We start from the raw sequence: 21531 nt of genomic DNA, 5'->3' as shown, positions 1-21531 counted from the left end.
TTGGTCTCAGGTCAGGGAAGTGCTCAAAAGGGACTTTGAAGAGAAAGTAGGAGAGATAAAAGGAAGATTTAGAGAGGTGGAGGAAAGAATGGAAAGAGAAATGAGAGTGATGCAAGAAAGTCATGAGAAAATGTCAACAGCTTGAAAATTCAAATGGAAAAGGAAATAAAAAAGCTGTCTGAAGAAAATGATAGCCTAAGAATTAGGATTGAACAAACAGAAGCTAACAACTTTATGAGAAACCAAGACACAGTAAAGCAAATCCAATTGCATAAAAAAATAGAGGGCAATATGAAACATCTCCTTGGGAAAACAGCTGACCTGGAACATAGTTCCAGGAGAGATAATTTTAAAATCATTGGACTACACGAAAACCATGAACAAAATAAGAGTTTAGACAGCATCTTCCAAGAGATTGTCAGAGAAAATTGCCCTGATATTCTAGAAGCAGAAGGTAAAATAGAAATTGAAAGAATCCACCAATCACCTCCCGAAAGAGATCCTAAAAGGAAAACCTCCAGGAATATTATAGCCAAATTCCAGAGCTCCCAGATCAAGGAGAAAATATTAAAAGCAGCTAGAAAAAAAGGAATTCAAATACTGTGGAGCTCCAATAACATTAAAACAAGATCTACATGAAAGGACCAGAGGGCATGGAATATGATATTCCAAAGGGCAAAGGAACTGGGACTACATCCACGAATCACATACCTAGCAAAACTGTGTGTAATCTTTCAGAGGAAAAGATGGGACTTCAATGAAAAGGAGGACTTTCAGACCCTAGAGAAGCATAGAAAGGCAAATGGGAAAAAGATAGAAGTAAAACACTTTTGAAGAGGAATAGGTAAAAAGAAGATAGAAAATAGAGTAAATATCATGTTAAGGGAATAGGATGGAGGGAAATGGTTATGATAATTGACTATAATGGCAAAATGTATGGTACCTACTTTCCTGTGTTAGCATGAAGAAAATTCTTCATCAAGTTTAAGGTACTATACAAAAATTATGATGAATAAGATGCTATCCGAAAAACCTGAAAAGACCTACATGAACTGAAGCAGAGTTAAATGAGATGATCTGCTGGAAAGCACATGGTTATTCTCAGCAAGGCACTGATCCAATACAACTCTGAAGGACTTATGAAAATTGCAGTCCCTCTACAGAGAAAGAACTGATGGTATCTGAAAACAGATTGCAATACTTTTTTTTTGACAATTCCTCAATCTGAAGTTTTGTTTTTATCTGTTTTCTCTCACAACCTAGATAATGTGGAGATGTTTTCCATGACTACTCATGTATAACTTATATTGAATTGCTTGAGTTCTTGGGGTGGGAGTGGGGAGGGAGGGAGGAACAGAAGTTGGAACACAAAGTTTTTAAAAAATTGATGTCAAAATTTATTTTTATGCTCTCTATCATAACAAAGTTCAGAGAACCACAGATTTTTATTATAAGGGACCTTTGAGGACATCTGGTTTAAATTGTACTTTATAGATGAAGAAACTGATGGCCTGAAGTGAAGTAACTTGCCCAAGGTTACACAGGTTATAATATATTTTAATCTTCTTTAAATATATATTATATATACACATATATAATATATATATACATATATGTGTGTCATATAGATATATTTGTACATATATGCATACATGTATATATAAAATCTGACATGTTTACCATGTTTAATGTTCTTAGTTTTGAGTTCTCAGGTCTTTTAGTGTCTTTTTTCCTTTATATTATTGTGGTTCTACATATAATATCCCCAGAATTCTCTCATTTCTGCTTATTTAACTTCATATAAATCTTCCAAAGTTTATCAGAATTCATGATGTTTGTTATTTATTATGACATATCTTTACATTTTTTCAATCATTCCCCAAATTGATGGGTACCAAAGTTATTTTCTATATTTTTTTTACTACCAGATAGAATGCTATGTCTTTTCTTCTAGTTTTGGATTCTTTGGGGGCATATGTCAATTAATAGAATCATGGTTTAAATAAATAATAAACAATTTAATGATTTTCTTATGTAGTTTCTTATTTTAAAGAATTTAGGAGAAATTGATACTTCCGGTAATATCTTTCTACATCATCTCCTGACCATTTCAATTTATTTTTCCTCTTCTCCTATTTTCCTATTTTAAAGTAGGGTAGTATTCAAAGTGTACTGGTAATTAAGTTGAACACTAGGTCCAAACAGATTTTAGTGCATAACCTTGCAAACTAAATCAGTGTCAAGTAGTAAACACAATCTATATGCTAAATCCAAAACATGCAGATAAATAATAATGTCAAAAATTTCTATAATTATGTGATTTAATACATTTACTGAAGAGGGAGATGAATTAGAGCAATTGTAAGAAAAGATAGACTGAAGAGATAGTATAATCAAACCATATGCCCATTGGGCATATCCCTAGGTCATGGTAGTTCCTTTTCATTAAATTAACTTAAAAAAACCTATTTTTGGGGGCAGCTAGGTGGTGCAGTGGATAGAGACCTGGAGTCAGGAGTACCTGAGTTCAAATCCGGCCTCAGACACTTAATACTTACTAGCTGTGTGACCCTGGGCAAGTCACTTAACCCCAATTGCCTCACTTAAAAAAAATGTTAAAAAAAACTATTTTTGAAATGCAAAGCAATCTGCTAATTACTGTGGAATACAAAGTTGAAATAAATTATACATTTCCAAATAAAACATACAGTCTTATAAGGTTTTCCTTTGGGGATCTCTTTCAGGAGGTGATTGGTGGATTCTTTCAATTTCTATTTTACCTTCTGCTTCTAGAATATCAGGGCAATTTTCCCTGACAATGTCTTGGAAGATGCTGTCTAAACTCTTAGCACCCCCAACAATTGTAATGTATAATGATAAATATATTCATAATAGAAGTATTAACAAAGCATTATTCAAGGATTGAGAAAGGAAATATTAGCTGGCTCTTTAAATAATAAATATGGACCCATACCTGAAAAGGTTTTATTCAGATATTTTTTGAAAGAGGACCTTCTTGTTATGTCCATCCCTTTGGTTATACTCACTATTAGCATGCACAGATATGCAATTATAATATATTGTTTCTTCTGTATAAAATGTGACCCCCATATAAATTCAGTTCATTCATCAAGCTCAAATCCCACCTCTTACTGAATAATTTCTCCACATCTTGCTCTCCATCCTCATGTGAACTCTTATCATTAATATTCTGTTGTACGCATTTGGAGATTAGTAAAATAGAAAGGGGCTAATGTTTTTTTGTTTTTGTCTTTTGTAGGGCAACAAGGGTTAAGTGACTTGCCCATGGTCACATGGCTAGTAAGTGCCAAGTGTCTGAGGCCAGATTTGAACTCAGGTCCTCCTGAATCCAGGGCTGGTGCTTTTATTTACTTCACCACCTAGATGCTCCCAAAAGGGGTTAAGTTTTGAAAGAATTTAAGAGTCAAAAAAGATTTTAAATTTGAACCTAGAGGTAACAAGGAGCTATTGGCTTTTATTGAATAGGGGTGTGATGTGGTCAGATTCATGCTTGAGGAAATTCAGTTTGACAAGTGAGTAGGGCACAGAGAATGGAGTGGGAAGAGACTTGAGGTAGGTAGGGATATGAACTTTAAGTTTATTGCAATACTCCAGTCATGCAGTAATGAAGGCCTACATCAGGTTGGTGGTAGTGTCTAAGGGGAAAAGTGGGCATATGTGAGAGATGCTACATAGGTAAAAATCACTATGGCCTGGCAACAGATTGAATTTAGGAGGGTGAGAAAGAGAAATGAGTTGAGAATTACACTAAGATTGCAGACCTGTATGACTGGGAGGATGGTGAGACCCTTGACAGTAAGAGGTAATTTAAGATTGGGGACAGTTTGGTAATAAATATAATAATACTGTTTTAGAAGTGTTAAAGATATCTACCGCAAATCCAGTTCACATGTACTCTAGGCAGTTGGAAATGGGAGACTGCATGTGAGTAGAGATGTTAGAGTTGGATAAATATAAGAGAACCATCTGCATAGAGATAACTGACTCAATGAAACCTTGTATAGAAGGAGAAAAAAGAGGGTCCAGCATAGATCCCTCTGGTATTACAACCATTAGCAGGCATGACTTGGATGAAAATATAGCAAAGAAATGATCGAAGAGATAAGAATAGAACTAAAAGAGAAAAGTGGCATTAAAACCTGGAATGAAGAGAAAAGGACAAGAGAGTGATGGTCAGTGTCAAAATCTGTAGAGAAAGGTCAAGAAAGATGCAATTTGAGAAAAAGGCCACTAGATTTGGCAAATAAGAGATCACTGGGAATTTTGGAAAGAGAAGTTTCAGTAGAATCATGAGGCTGGAAGCCAAACTGTGAAGTTTAAGATAGTGAAAGGAAAGGAAATAAAGACACTGACTGTAGACAACCTTCTCAAGTTTAGTCACAAAAGGGAGAGGAGATATAGGATAATAGGTACAGGGGATGGATGGATCAAGTGAAGGTTTTTTGATGGCTGCAGAGACATAGGCTAGGTTTGTAGAAGTTGGGAAACAGCAAGTAGTGAGGGAGATAAAATAAAAATGAATATATAGATTTTAAAGGGGATAATTTGCAATAGAAAATAGGATGAAATGAATTTATTTGTACATGGAGAAGGGTTTTATGGGCAATGAGAAGGACTCTCTCTTCATGTGAGATGGGTAAAGGCTGATAGAGATGTAGAAGGAATCTGAGTGATATGAAATGAGGTAAGAAGAGGAAGCTCTTAGGCACTACTCTTTTTTCAAAGAAATATGAGGTAATTTTCTCAGCTTAAGGTGATGGGAAAAGAGCTATAAGAGGTTTGAAGAGGTATAAAAAATTGGAAAAGTCATTGTAATAGGTAGGATAGTAAATTAATAAGGTTTAAAGGGATTTCTTTGCCACCAAGAAGTCCTAGTGGAGATTATGTGACATAAACTTATAATGTACTCAGTCCACATGGTTTTAGGTTTTGTTCAAGCTTTGTTTGGCATCACGTGAGTAGGAGTGAAGGCAGCAGAGAGTGAGCAATCCAAGGCTGAGGTTTAACAAGGGAAGATTATCAACAGGATAAAGTGGTAAGGGGCTGGAGAGAAGATAACAGTGTAGAATTGAACTAGTTCATTTGTTCAAAGGGTCAATATTGGAAAAGAATGAAGGCCTGCAAAAGAACTGAGGTTTTGAGGGACTAGAGGTTAAAATGAAGGCTAAAAACAAGGTTTTGAGTTCCAAGGAAAAGGAAGATATATATATATATATTTTTAGGGCAATGAGGGTTAAGTGACTTGCCCAGGGTCACACAGCTAGTTAAGTGTCAAGTGTCTGAGGCCGGACTTGAACTCAGGTCCTCCTGAATCCAGGGCTGGTGCTTTATCCACTGTGCCACCTAGCTGCCCCCAGCAAGATGTATTTTCAAAAAAATGACAACAGAAAAGGAATGTCATAGTTCATGAACATAGATGTGGAACACTTGTATATGATAACAAGAGCAGGGATATGATCAGTACTTGAAGTAGGGTAAAGGAGTATGTCATGTATAGACATAATATGTGTACACATATTTACATATATAATATGTAGATAGAATCTTCTTTCTCTATTTTTGCAAATAATTTATGTGAAATTGGAGGACATTGTTCTGTAGATATTTTAAAGAATTCATTTGTAAATCCATTTGGTCCATCCCTATGGAAGTTATTTGTGACTTGTTCAATTTATTTTTCTAGAATGATTTACTTAAATTCTCTACTTCTTGTTCTAGTAAACTGGGTTATAATATACACACAAACATACATACATAAATGTGAGATCAGTTTTGGCCATATTGAGTTTGAGATAAGCTACCTCCTACAAGATGTCCAACTGGACATATGTCCAAGATATCCAAGTTGGAGATATAAAAAAAGGAGGACAAGAAAGAGATTAGAACTAGATAAGTAGTTTAGAGAATTGTTAGCTTAGAAACAATAATTAACTCCATGGGAGTTAATGAGATCACTAAACAATATAGTATAGTATATAAAGGGAAAAGCCCTGGGAGACACCAACCATTAACTGAAATGACTTGAATGAAGATTCAACAGAGGAGATTGATTAGTGGTAATACAGATAGGAGAAGAAATAGGAGAGTGGTATTATGAAAACCTAGAGAGAAAAGAATATCAAGAAGAATATAAGTGACAGTATCAAATGCTGTAGAAAGGTCCAGAAGGATGAAGATTGATAAAAAAATGATTAAATTTAGTGATTAGGGAGGTAATGTCAAGATGATGGAATGAAAATGAGCAATTTTGCCTTACCTCCTTGAAATTCTCCTTTATGATAGTTGATAAAGAGGGCCAGACCAAATTCTGAATTGAAAAACCAAGAAAAATTCACAATGAATCATTGTTTTCTAGCCCGCAAAAGTTTAGGAATACAGAGAGAGGGGTACACCCTAGGGCAAGGTTATCCAGGAGCAAGGTGTTGCAGTTGAGTATCCATAATAGGTAGATGGTGGCAGTAGCATTGGCGGGGAGCAGCCTGGTACCCAGGGTAAATAAGGGGGTTAAATACATGGATATAAACATATCCCAGTGGACTGCTATACTAGTACAGGGATTAGGAACAGGTGGCATATGGCAACTCTGTCACCCACCGTCCACTTCCAGGTCACACTTTCAGGGCAAACAGTAGTGATCATGGCCCCAAAGGAGTAGGGACCCTAATTGTGTCATGAGCAAAGAACAAATTACAGAATCAGAGTTGTGTGATTCTAAGTTCAAGAACAGAGTAGGGACTCCATTATAACGTAACTCCCTAAACATAAGCTAGCAATGGAATAAACTAGAAGAGTAGACCAAAATCAAGGGGGAACCAGCTGTTCAGTCATTCTGAACATGTAGAACCTCCCAGATGGGTAACAGATTAAATCCAGCAAGAGTATACAGAAACTCAACTACACACAAGCCAAGAGACCCAAAGTGGGTTAGAAAATTACAGGGCTCAGACCAGAGACCACAGCTCACAGACCTCATCCTGGATCAAAACACTTTGGAAAAACTGACAACATGCAGAGCTCCAGGATGAATTGTTAGAATAACAGACGGATATAAAAGACAGAAGCTCAAGCTGGACATACCTTCCCCCACTCCCCAGAGGTGAATAGAGTCCAATATAACATAAAACCCAAAGTCAAGAAGTAGGCTAGAAACAAAAGCAAATATAAAAAATAATGATTATAAAAAGTCACAGTGGTAAAAGGGAAACTCAAGACACTTGAATGACTTGAAAACATCCACAGGGAATGCCTCAAAGAAAAAATACAGATTGAAATAAGACCAACAAGAATTATCTTAAAAGATAAAGAAAGAGATAAAAAGAACAATTATTTCAAAATAAAATGAGTGGTAGAGGATAAACGGGGAAAAGAAATGAAAGCTATGCAAGAAAAATAGAAAAAGACAACAGCATGGTAAAAAGAGATACAAATATACTAAAGAAATAAACTTCTAAAAATTAGAGTTAGACATATGGTAAAAAAAAAAAGTACCAAAATACTTAAGAAAATAATTCTTTTAAAATAAAAGTTGGCTAAATGGCAAAAAAGGGTACAAAACTTCAGTGAAGAAATAAGTCCTCAAAAAAAGGAATTTTTAAAGGGGAAGTTAATGATTTCATTAGACATCAAAAAGTAATAAATACTGAATAAAATACTGTAAAGTAATAAAATACTGAAAAAATAGAAAACAATGTTAAATATATCATATAAAAACAAATTATCTCAAAAATAGATTGAAGATAGATTATTAAAGATACATTGGGTGGCTGGAGGTATCAGAGGTCTCACTATGTCTGCCATTTTCAACTTTCAGAGCCTATTGACAGTAATCTTGCTGCTTATATGTACCTGCACATATATCTGATTCTTGGCTCCTGGCCTCTTATACAAAAATAAAACTGGACTGTTGGGTATATTTTGGAAGTGTGCCAGAATTGGTGAATAAAAGTGTCCCTATGTAGCAGTACACTGTATAGTAATGGCTTTCAGCATCTTGTTCATCCAATAGTTAGAAAATGCCAGAATTTAATTGTTTTCAGATTTCTATAGATAAAGGACTTGCCTATAGAAAACAATGGGAAGAGTGATTATTGACCCTTTTAGCTGTGTACCAGGACTGAAAGATTCTTAGCTGCTGTTCTCAATTACATGTGCTAATGGACCAAGGTTGTTCTGTATAAATAACTAAGATGCAACTGTTAATACCAGAAAAGATTGATATCTGCATAATGATCGACCTTATTTATAGTTTTGCCACTATAATAACATTCTATAAATGTTATAATTTTATGTCACCTGTTGATCTACAGGAGGTATTTCTATTGCATATAGTAGAAAGCAAATGGTAAATGGCTGTTCAAGTTCCTTTCTATATGATTCAGGGGAAAATTGTATCCTTGTATGAGAACATTTCTATAAAGAATATTTTTTTTGAGAAAAATAGTTGGACATTATGCAAGTGTTCATAAAAATTGCATTTATATCTAATAATGCTTTAACCATGTTTTCCCTGGCCAACTCAATTTGTACTGAGTTTTATCTATAGCTTACTATATTTTCCAACTTTATGAAGTCAGTCTATGCAATACATATATGGAAAAATGTTTAGATTTTATGTTTTATGTAAGTGGATAGAGCACTGGCTCTGGATTCAGAAGGACCTGAGTTCAAATCCAGCCTCAGACACTTGACACTTAATAGCTATGTGACCCTGGGCAAGTAACTTAACCCCAATTACCTCACAAAAAAAACCAGAACAAGACAAAACAAAACAAAAAAAGATTGTATATAAGTGTTACAAGAAAAGTACTGTTTTCAGTTCCCATTACCAAAAATAATAATAATAATAATTCTTATAGATTTTCTCAGTTAAAGCAAAGAAGTATCAGGGCAATTTACTAGGGTATTTCCCCATGAAATCTGGATCTATATATGTCTTAAGCATTTATTCAAATACCTGCTGATAAAGAAACAATGACTTTTTTTATTTGTAATAAAGTCTTTTTTTCCTGTTACATGGAAAGATAGTTCTCAACTTTTGTTTATACAAGCTTTCCAATTTCAGATTTTTATCCCTCCCTTCCCTCCCTCCCCCCTCCCCCAGACAGCAGGTAATCTGATATAGGTTTTATATATATATATATATATATATATATATATATATATATATATATATATATATATATATATATATATATATATATATATATATATACATACATACATATATATATATATATATACATATATATATATATATATATATACACACACACACACACATACATATATGTGTGTGTATGTATATATGTATATATACATAATAACAAACATATTTCTGCATTAGTCATGTTATAAGAAAAAAATCAGAGCAATGACAAAAAACCTCAAAATAGAAAAATAACAGCACCAAAGACAAAAGAAATAGTATGGTTTCATTCAGCATCTATACTCCACAGTTCTTTTTTTCCCCCTGGATTTGAAGATCCTCTTCTATCATGAGTTCCCTGGAACTCTTCTGTACCATTGAATTGGTGAGAAGAATATAGTTTATCACAGTAGATCAACACACAATGTTGATGATACTGTGTACAATGAAACAATAACATTTGAAAGACAAAGTGAACTAATTAGAACAGTTGTGAAATGATGGTTCCTATGTGTGTCATTGATTTGGATCTTAAGTCTTTATTAATAAAACAATTGCTTTCATTGTCAGAAATTCAAATTGTTTAAAAAAAGGCCTTGAAAATAGATCACTTGATCCACACAAATGATATTTTTCCCCAGACAACTTGATCTCTTGTCTTTTAGATGTTTAAAGATATGTAACTAGTAAATGCAGGTACTGAACTACATCAAATCCACTAATAGTGTTCTTTGTTCTTAAAAATATTTGATACAAATTGCTTTCAGCTTGAACAAAAGAATTACATCAATAACTTTTAAAACAACAAATTATACAAGTGCAATTTATGTACTCTAGAACAGTACAGTTATTTTTATGGGTCTTCAAGGAGAAAGCAAAGGGGAAATTTTCATGATCAGGTACACTTAAAATTTCTTTGTTTCAACTGAAATTCAGTCAGTTTCAAAGTAGAGTTCAAAACTTGTGAAACATTTAATTATTTTAAGTGGTTTTCTTATGTTGGCAGATTGTAGACCAATTTAATAACACCTTTGCACAAATATTGGTGTGAATATATGTATAAATGGATTCTTTGTTGCTCAGCTATTTGATCCAGATCTGTATTGTGTGTCTAATGGGATCCAACCTTTTGAGAGAAAGTGGGTATTTCAAATCTGAGAAGAGCCATAGAAAGCATTCAAAGTACTTCCTTTCTTATTTATAAAGTTAAAATTGGTTAGAATTGCATCAGAATACTTCTACTAAATTAAAAAATTGTCATCTAGAGAAAATCTTAGTCACTCTTTTCAGCCATACTGTTCAACAAAAAGTGAAAAAAAAAACCCTGTGTGGGTTTTTTGTGGAGTTTTTTGATACATACAGAAACATTCTTGAAAATTTGTCATTTATAGAACATTATTTTGTTTTCCATTTTAAAGTTAATTTTCAAGGGGAAAGAAAGTCATGGAAATGAAATCTTTTATAAAAAAATTTTTTTTAAAGATGCATTGTACTTCCTGAAAATAATGAATAAGACTAGAGTCTATGCATCACATTTCAAGAAATTATAAAGGAAAACTACCCAGAGATCTTAGAACCAGAGGCCAAAGTAGAAATGGGAATGATCCTCTGGTCACTTCCTAAAAATCCCCAAATAAAAACTTCTAAGCATATTATAGTAAAAATCTGAAACTTTTAGTTCAAAAAGAAAATATTTGCAAGCAGCCAGAAAGAAAGAATTGAAATGTTGTGGAGCCAGTAAGGATCACACAAGATTTGGTAGCTACTACCATACAGAGGAGTGGAAAGCTTGCAATATGCTATTTGAGAAAGCAAGGGAGTTAGAATAACAATTTTGAAAAATTTATTGAACAAAACTGAATATAATCCTACAGGGGGAAAATGGATATTTAATGAAATAGAGGTCTTTCATATATTCCTGATGAAAAGATCAAAGATGAATCATATATAAGTTGATATCCAATCACAAGACTTAAGAAAAGCATATAAAGGTAAACATGAATAAGAAATCATAAGGAACTAATGAAGGTTAAATTGTTTACATTCTTATATGGGAACATGATACATGTGACCCCCTCAGAATTTTATCAGCAATAAAGCTGTTAAAGGTAGTCTGCTTAGACAAAGGGAATGGGTATGATTCTATTATGTCATGATAATCCCAAAAGAAGAACAGAAGAGTAAGAAAGAGGGATGAATTGGGAGAGGGAAGAAGGGATAAGAATGAGGAAAATTATTTCACATAAATGGAGTGTTCACAGAAGGGTTTCTACAGTATAGGGGAAGATTTTCTATACATATACATATAATACAGTTGGGTATAGATAATTTATCTTACCCACCATCTAAGTAGAAGGGAAAGAAATTAAGAAAAAATATATGCATGGGCAATATAAGAGGGAAGGTTCATTTAAAAAGGCATATTCTGAAGGAAAACACACTCCTGAGGGGAGGGCAGGGTCAAAAAGAGGATAATTATAAGAAAATAGGATGAAAAAAAGAAAGAAAATAGGATGGAGGGAAATACAGAGTTAGCAATCATAACTGTGAGTGTGAATGGGATTAATTTACCCATAAAATGAAAGAGGATAGCAGAATGGATTAGAAATCAGAAATCAACAGTATATTGTTTAAAAAGAAATATAACTGCAACAGAAAAATACAGAGTTAAAATAAGGAGCTGGAGCAGAATCTATTATGCTTTAGCTAAAGTAAAAAAAAAAAAAGACAAAGACAATGTTATCATAATGATCTCAGATGAAGTAAAAGCAAAAATTGACCTAATTTTAAAAGATAAGGAAACTACATTTTGCTAAAATGTGCCAGAGGAAATGAAGTAATATTAGTACCAAAGATATATGCACCTATTAGCATAGTATCTAAATTCTTAAAGGAAAAATTAAGTGAGTTACAGGAGGATATAGAAAACAAAACTAATAGTGGATAAATTCAATTTATCTTTCTTAGACCTAGGTAAATCTAATGATAAAATAAACAAGAAATAAGATAAGGAGATAAATATAATTTTTGAAAAGTAAATTTGATAGACCTCTGGAGAATTTTGACTGGAAATAAAAAGAATCATACCTATTTCTTAGCTGTGCATAACACCTTCACAAAAATTAGCTATGTATTAAGGCATAAAACCTCACAAACAAATGCAGAAAAGCAGAATGTTAAATATATCTTTTTGTGACCATAATGCAGCAAAATTACATTTAACAAAGGGCCTGAGAGGTATAGTGTGTCAAAAAATACATCATAGAAATAATCAATAATCTCATTAAAATTAATCACAACAATGAGAAAACATACCAAAATTTAATGGATGCAGTCAATTCGGTACTTAAGGGCAAATGTATTTCTAAATGTTTTCATCAATAAAAGAGAGAAAAAGCAAATCAATGATTTGAGTATGCAACTAAAAAACCCTAGAAAAATAACAACTTTTAAATCCTCAATCAAATACTCAAACTCTAAAAATCAAAGGAGAGATTAACAAACATTAAATAAAAGAAATTTAACTAATCAATAAAACAAATAGCTTTTCCTGGGGAAAAACTAGTCAATTTGGTTAAAACAAAGAAAGAAAAAAACCAAATTATCTGTATCTTAGATGAATGAAAAGCCTGAGAGTTTATGAGTAATTAATAATCTGTTTTAACTAGGCTAGCTGATAAATAATAAATCAATGGTCAGTGAATTCTTTCAGTAAGCAAAGACCCCTAATGGAGACACTGAATGTCTTAAATATTTTCGGGGGGAAAGGGAATTCCCCTGAGAAGAGAAATTAACCCTGATTGGTGAACAATTAATGACAGGGTAGGAAGTTAAATGAGAAGAAGGTGGGCTAAAATTCTTCAACTCTGCCTGCTGAGAACATACCCCAGCAATCTGAACAAAGGAATCCATCTCTGCCCAGATCACACTGGTTGGTTTTCTCCTTCATTAGCTGAATTACCCTAAACTATAATGAAGAGGAGCAAGGGCATAGGCTTGATGCTTTAGGGCTGGAATTAGCCTAGGTTAGATTCTGTTTACACTCTAGATAGAATTAAGATCTTCTACTTAAGTGTGTTCCTGCCCAAGATTGCAAAGCAAGTTCTTGAAGGATTTGGGCAATCTCATCTATCAGCCTTGTCCTTCAGAGTCTGACTGACTCATCTACAGGGTCTGGTCCCTGAAAGAAGAAATAAAGAGAAAAAGCCTTAAATCTAAATTAATAATTTACTATTAATATAATAGAAAAATAATTTCCCTCATATAAAAAATTAAAATGCATGAATTAACAACCAATAAAGAATAAAAAGCATTAGGAGTTATTTTGCCCAATTATATGCCAATAAAACTGGCAATCTAATGAAATAGATGAATTTGCATATATATGCATATAGCTTAAGTTAGACGAATAAGAAATAGAATACTTAAATTCTATCTTAGAAAAAGAAATTGAAACCAAAAGATGTTCCCCAAGAAAACAACTCGGTACCAGATGGATTTACAAGTAAATTTAAGAACAATTAATTCTAATACTATATAAGCTCTTTTTTTTTAAAGGGTCACTGACTAGCTGTGTGACTCTGGGCAAGTCACTTAACTCTCATTGCCCCACAACAACAACAACAACAACAACAAAGTAAAGAAGGAATCCTACCAATTTTCTTCTATGATACAAATATGTGTTTTGTTTTATTTTTGTTTTTGTTGGCAAGGTTTCAGGCTTTTTATTTTTAGTATTTTATTATTTTCCGGTTACATATAAGGACAGTTCTCAACATTTGTTTTCATAGGATTTTTAGTTCCAATTTTTTCTCCCACACTCCATTACCTCCCCCATCCTCAAGACAGAAAACAATCTGATATAGGTTGTATATGTACAATCATATTAAACATATTTCTGCATTAGTCATCTTGTGAAAGAAGGAAAAACCTCAAAAAAGGAGAAAGAACAGTTCAAAAGTAGAAACAGTATGCTTCAATATGCATTGAGAACATTTTCTATCATGACTTCTTTGAAGTTGTTTTGGATCATTGAACTGCTGAAAAGAGTCAAGTCTATCACCATTGCTCATCACACAATGTTGGTGTTACTGTATACAATGCTCTCCTGGTTCTGCTCCTCTCAGTAAGCATCAGTTCATTCCAGGTTTCTCTGAACTCCTCTTGTTCATGATTTCTTACTGCACAATAGTATTCCATTACATTCATATACCAGAACTTGTTTAACTATTCCCCAATTGATGGGCACTCCCTTGATTTCCAATTCTTTGCCACCACAAAAAGGACTGCTATATACAAATATGTTTTTTCCCATAAAAGTATTTTATTATTTTCCAGTTACATGTAGAGATAGTTTGCAACATTTTTTATAAGATTTCTAGTTTCAATTTTTTCTCCCTCCCTCCCCTCCCTTCCCCTCCAAAAGACAGCCAGCAATCCAATATAGGCCATATATGTACAATCACATCAAACATATTTCTGCATTATACATGCTGTGCAAGAAGAATCAGAGCAGAAAGGAAGAACCTCAAAAAAAGAAAAAAAAATAAAGATAGTATGGTTCAATCTGCATCTAGATTCCATAGTTCTTTTTTTTTCTTTTCTGGATTTGGAGAGCATTTTCCATCATGAGTCCTTTGGAACTATCTTGGACCATTGTATTGCTGAGAAGAGTCAAGTCCAACACAGTTGATTAGCACATGATGTTGTTGATACTGTGTACAATGTTTTCCTGGTTCCACTCACTTCACTCAGTATCAGTTCATATAATTCCTTCCAGGTTTCAAATATGGGGATTTGGGGGGGGGGAGCAATTAGGGTTAAGTGACTTACCCAGGGTCACACAGCTAGTAAGTGTCAAGTGTCTGAGGCCAGATTTGAACTCAGATCTTCCTGAATTCAGGGCTGGTGCTTTATCCACTGCACCACCTAGCTGCCCCTCAAATATGTTTTTAATGTCTAAACTGGGGAGAACCAAGGCAGAGAAAAAACTATATCTCAACTTCCCTATTGAATATTGATGGAAAAATTTCAATAAACTATGAGCAATATAAAAGCATAAACTATGACAAGGCTGAATTTATACCAGAATGCAGGGCTGGTATAATATCAGAGAAAACCAGCAGCCTTAATAGAATATATCAGTAATAAAAACAACAAAAATCATATAATTACTTCAACAGATACAGAAAAATTATTGGATAAATGCATTACATTCCTATTAAAAAACAGAAAACAGAAATAAGTGGAGCTTTCCTTAAAATGATAAGTAGCATCTATCAAAAATCAAGAGCTAGCATCATCTGTAATAGATGCCTTTCCAATAAGATCAGAAGTAAAGCAAGGATGACCATTGTCACCATTATTATTTAGAGTTGTAATACCAATGGAAAGAATAAATAAAGCACTTTAAGGGGGGAAAAAGTGCTGAAAACTCCAAGACACATTGTGGTTAAGTTTAATAATTCCCTTCAGAAACTAGTTTTGCTAGCAATTAGGAGAAAGATCTTCAAATCCATAGGAAAGGAAATTCAAATAACATGAGACTATTCTCTACCCAGAAGCAAATACAGGAGGGAATAGAATAATGTTTTCTGAAAAGCAATGGAGCTCAGGCTGCATCCCAGGGTGATCAACCCTGCACATTTGAGCTTAACCATAAATGAAAAAAAAAGTATATTCAATAATAAAGAATGATTTGAAATAGTGTTATAAAGAAACCAGACCCAAAGAGATTATTTTGCTTCTCAAATGCCTCAGACAACAAAAATATAGCAGCTAAGGACAGTTAACAGCAGAGTGACAGTAGAAAGACAATAAGAAATTTTATTCTAAATACACATGAAGAGAGAGCAGTGAAAGTGCAAGTCAGGTGGAAATAACAATGAATAGGCAAGCCTGGGATATTATGAATAAAACATGGCAATAGCCTACCTATAGGTGAATCTATATTTGTGGTTTTGTGGTGGAGGACTAAATAATAAAATGAGAGGCTTAATGAAAGGGAAGGAAAGGAAGAGAGAGAAAGAGGAATGTGTGATAAAAACAGGTCAAAACAATTATTAGCAATGAGAGAAATGTGACCCTGATAGTCTTAGGAAGAGAAGAACCTCCCAGGGAATGGTTGAGGAGGTGGAGAGAAGGAATGAAAAGGGTGAGGGAAAGAAGAACCTTGCTATACCTTCTCATAGTGGGAGGGGAATCCACTAATGAAGGCTCCATAGTGAAGAGAGATATTCTTTAGAGAGCGATAGCGACCTTGTGCTGTGTGTTGTCCTGGTCCTGATTCTATCAAACTTTAAAAAAATAATTAGTAGCAAGACTTCACAAATTACTCTCAAAAATTGAAAATGTATCTAACCAGAATCTTTTTATGAATCAAACACAGATAAAACACAGAAAGAAAACTATATGCCAATATGATTAATGAATGTTGACAAACATTTTAAGCAAAATTCTACCAGAGACTATAATGATTTATTCAAGAAATAATTCCTTATGACCAAGTGGGATTTATAATAGGGACATGGCAATGGTTCAATATGAGGAAAATAATCAATATAATTAATAATATTAAAAGCAAAACATCTAAAACCCACATGATCATATCAAGGGATACAGAAGAATCATTTGACAAAGTATAATATTCTTTTATACAAAAATCCTATAAAATAGAAACATTTGAAAATATAAAAAGCATTGATCTAATGCACAAAACAAGCATTATATACAAGTGCAAAAAAATCCAACACCTACTATAAAATAACAGGTGTGTGTGTACATAGCATAAAGAAAAAGAGCATATAAATACATTTGAGGCAACATTTATATAGGGTTTCCTATGTTCCAGGCACTGTGCTAGGTGCTTTAAAGTTATTATTTTATTTAATCCTCAAAACTAACCTGGGAGGAAGGTGCTATTATTATCCCCAGAAGAAACAACAGAGGCAAAAATAAATAAATAAAACATTAAGTGACTTGTTTAGAGTCACACAGCTATTAAGTGTCTGAGACCGTATTTGAACCTGGATCTTCCCGACTTCAGGCTCAGTGCTCTAAAATTAGGGAGATTTGGAAGGAAGACCTCATTCATTCATTTGTTTGTTTTTTGGCAGGGTTTTGAGGGGTTAGTGACTTGCACAGGGTCACACAGCTAGTAAGTGTCAAGTATCCGAGGCCAGATTTGAATTCAGGTCCTCCTGAATCCATGGCTGGTGCTTTATCCACTATGCCACCTTGCTGCCCTCAGGAAGACCTCATTTAGAAAGTAATGTGTAAGCTGTGTCTTGAAGGAATAGAGATATTATTTCATACATTAGTGACAGTCAGAGGGGAGAGTCAGTGTAAAACCATGGAGATTGAAGATGGACTATCATGTATGAAAAAAACATTGGCCAGGTTGGCTAGATTAGACAGAATGAGAGGGTAAATAGTATAGAATGATGCTTCAAAGGAAGCTTAAGGTCCCCTTGTCAAAGGCAAAGAGGGTTAAGTGACTTGTTTAGGGTCACATAGCTATTAAGTGTATGAAGCTAGATTTTAATTGAGGAAGATGAATTTTTCTTACTCCATGACTAGCACTCTATGCACTGAACCACTTAGCAGTTCAGTAATATAGGTAAAAACATATTAATAAGATTACAGAATTCTGATCAAAGAAGTAATCCATCTTGATATCAAAAGACTGACACTGAAGGGTAATGGAGGTACAGTGTGGAACATGCTCTTTCAGACATGGCCTTTATGTTAATTAGGTTTGCTACACTGTGATTATGTGTTACAAAAGAAGGCTTCTAATTGGAAAAGGAAGATATAAGTTTGTAGGTAATGTTACAATAAAGAAAAGGAAAAAAAGAAAGAAAATAGCAGCAAATGCGTTAGTAGAATCATGTCAAATTTAACATATACTTTAAAAGCCAATAGAGCAGCTAGATGGCGAAGTGGATAGAGCACTGGCCCTGGAGTCAGGAGTACCTGAGTTCAAATCCGGCCTCAAACACTTAACACTTACTAGCTGTGTGACCCTAGGCAAGTCACTTAACCCCAATTGCCTCACTAAAAAAAAAAAAAAAAAAGCCAATGGAGCAGCTTGGTGTTGTAATGGATAAAGTGCTTGGCCCAAAGTCAGGAGGACCTGAGTTCAAATTCAACCTCAGACCCTTACTAATGTGAACCTGTGCAAGTCACAACCCTATTTCCCTCAGTTTTCTCATCTTTAAAATGAGCTAGAGAAGGAAATAGCAAATCACAAAGAAGCAGACATACCTGAAACAGCTGAACAACAACAAATTAAAAACCAAATTGAAACAGAACTTCATAATTCCATATGTAATTTTTTGTTTTATATATTAGTATGTTCCTTTTTTAATGATGTTAAATTCATAATAAAAAGTAAAATTTTAAAACAAAGGACAGAAACATGGGAGATCATCACCATTCATCTATTTTAAGGAAAATAACAAATGCAGGGAACTAAACCATCATTTGAGATGGTTTTAATTCAAATTTAATTATTTTTTTCTTTTCTTTTTTTTTCTTTTTTGCGGGGCAATGAGGGTTAAATGACTCGCCCAGGGTCACACAGCTAGTAAGTGTCCCTCAGGTCCTCCTGAATCCATGGCTGGTGCTTTATCCATTGTGGCATTTAGCTGCCCCTGAATGAGTTGGATTTAAACAAAGATGGGAAAGGAGTAAAGGGATGAGAGTGATTTATTTATTTATCTATTTATTTACTTGTTTGTTTGTTTATATTTTGTTTTGTTTTGCGAGGCAATGGGGGCTAAGTGACTTGGCCAGGGTCACACAACGAGTAAGTGTCAAGTGTCTGAGGCTGGATTTGAACTCAGGCCCTCCTGAATCCAGGGCCAGTGCTTTATCCATTGTGCCACCTAGTTGCCCCTCAAATTTAATTATGATGAACTTACAAGTCATACAATAACCAGAATGTTATAGTAATATTTTTAAAATGTGCTATGGTTGTTTTTCTTTTAAATGGAAAAGAAATGGGTATTTTCACAAAATAATAATGATTATTGATCTGTGACTACTTAAAATGTAGCACTAATAAATAGTATTCAACAAAAAAGACACAAAATAAGAAAGAATACATAAGTGAGATTTACTATTGTAATTTTCTTTATTTTTGGGGGAATAAGGAGATTTTAAAGGAGTTTTAAGTCAAAGAAAGGTATGTCAGATGTTTTACTCTTCTGTTTTGCTGCAGATGTTCAAATAAGACATGAAAATATACATTGACTCACCTAAGGCATCTGCATACTTGACATACATTTTTATCTCCTTGTCAATAATATATATTTTTGCAAATCATGTTATTGTATGACATATACATTAAATTTTTATAGATGTAAATGTATTCATAAGCATTACATATAGATAAGGCACAAATAATGTTTATGAGGCCGTAGGAATTTAGAAGGAACAATTTCACTTGGCAGAAACATTTTTGAATCATTCACCTAGGGATGATCAAAGATTCAGGCATGACAAAAAGAAATAAGCTAAGTAGTAAAAGACAGAAATCTAGATAATACAGGTCATACTTTACTTTACTAATAATTCTCTCTGGCAGCTGCATGATTAATTCAAAGATTTATTGATTTTTTTTTGACCTGCTTTTTGACTTGTCTATTTGGATCACACTATTCTGCTCATTTGGGTTACGATATAGTGTCAGTCTCTGGGAATTCTATTAAAATTTTCCAGAGATTTAGTATGAATGCCTCCTGAATATATAATAAGCACATGTCCAAACTATTGTCTTTGAAGTAGCAAGAAATGAATCAAAAACATGTAACCTACATTTTTCTGAAAGTTATGTCAGGAAGACTCATCTTCCTGAGTTCAAATCTTGCCTCATACACTTACTGGCAGTGTGACCCTGAGCAAGTCACTTAACCTGTTTGCCTCAGTTCCTCATTTAGAAAATGAGCTGGAAAAGGAAATGACAAATAATTCCATAGTATCTTTGCCAAAAAAACTCCAAACATAGTCACAAATAGTTGGACATGACTGAAAAGACTCAATAACAACAACCATGGGACATTGATTAATATCAATAGTAAACATATATGTCATAGCATCTAAAAATAAACATTAATTGAAGTAAGGAAAGATAGCTCATAAAATTATAATAATGGGGTACCTCAATATAGGCCTTTCAGACCTAATTAAATTTAATTAAAACATTAACAAGAAAAATGTCATAGACCTGAATAGAATTTGATAAACATATGAAAATTGTGCTATAGGAATAAAAAGGGGTATATGTATTTCTTAGCTATTCATGATATCTTTTTAAAAAAACTAACCATGTGCTAGACCATAAAAATCTTACAAATTCAATGCAAATAAGAAGAAATATTAAACATATCTTTCACTGACAGTGATACTATAAAAAGTATATTCCTTAAAGGATCACTAATGAAAAGATTAAAAATTAATTGGAGACAATAACATAATTCTAAAGAATGAGTTGATTAAAAGATCAAAATAATTTATAATTTATATTATAAATAATTTATAATTTAATTAAATTATAATTTAATATTTAATTTTAAAATAATTTATAATTTAATTAAAGACAATGACAATAATAAGACAACATAGTAAAATTTTGGATATGCAGACAAAAGAGTCCCTATGGTGTTTTTTTGGGGGGGATATGGGGCAATAAGGGTTACTTGACTTGCCCAAGGTCACACAGCTAGTGTCAAGTATTTGAGGCCGTATTTGAACTCAGGTCCTCCTGGATCCAGGGCCGGTGTTTTTTCACCTGCACCACCTAACTACCTCCAAGGAGTCTTTATGGGAAAAATATGTTGATAAAAAAGTTTAATCAATAAAAGAGAGACAAAATAAATCAATGAATTGAGCATGAAAATAAAGAAATAGAAAACAAAAAAACCTAAAATAATTAAACACTAAAATTTAGGTCCTGAAAATAAAAAAATAAAAAAGAAATATGGTAGAGAGACAGAGGGAAAGAAGGAAGGAAATAAGGAAGGAATCCAAAAGTAAAAGAAAAAGAATGCTTAAGTAAAACTCAAATGTTTGTAAAAATTATTAATAGTTAAATCATTAGCTAATTTTTTTTGTGGGGCAATGAGGGGTAAGTGACTTGCCCAGGGTCACACAACGAGTGAGTGTCAAGTGTCTGAGGCCACATTTGAACTCAGGTCCTCCTGAATCCAAGGCTAGTGCTTTATCCACTGCACAACCTACCTGCCCTCTAATTTCTTTTAAGAAAAGAAAACCAAATTAATAGTATAAAACATGAAAAATTTTAAAAGTCACATAAAATAGAAGGAAAAAAATTGAAAACATTC

At 33.4% G+C, this 21531-nt stretch overlaps 1 protein-coding gene and 1 pseudogene across 1 annotated transcript in view; one reads left to right on the top strand and one right to left on the bottom strand.

The window, feature by feature from the left end:
- DSCAM (DS cell adhesion molecule) overlaps positions 1 to 21531 on the bottom strand; it is a 715945-nt gene that overhangs the window by 547400 nt on the left and 147014 nt on the right. The window lies entirely within an intron of this gene.
- LOC122750837 lies at positions 7829 to 8047 on the top strand (annotated as a pseudogene).

The sequence above is a fragment of the Dromiciops gliroides genome, chromosome 3 (genome assembly GCF_019393635.1).
Source record: "Dromiciops gliroides isolate mDroGli1 chromosome 3, mDroGli1.pri, whole genome shotgun sequence".
Taxonomy (NCBI): domain Eukaryota; kingdom Metazoa; phylum Chordata; class Mammalia; order Microbiotheria; family Microbiotheriidae; genus Dromiciops; species Dromiciops gliroides.
This window is presented reverse-complemented; position numbering and strand designations above follow the sequence as displayed.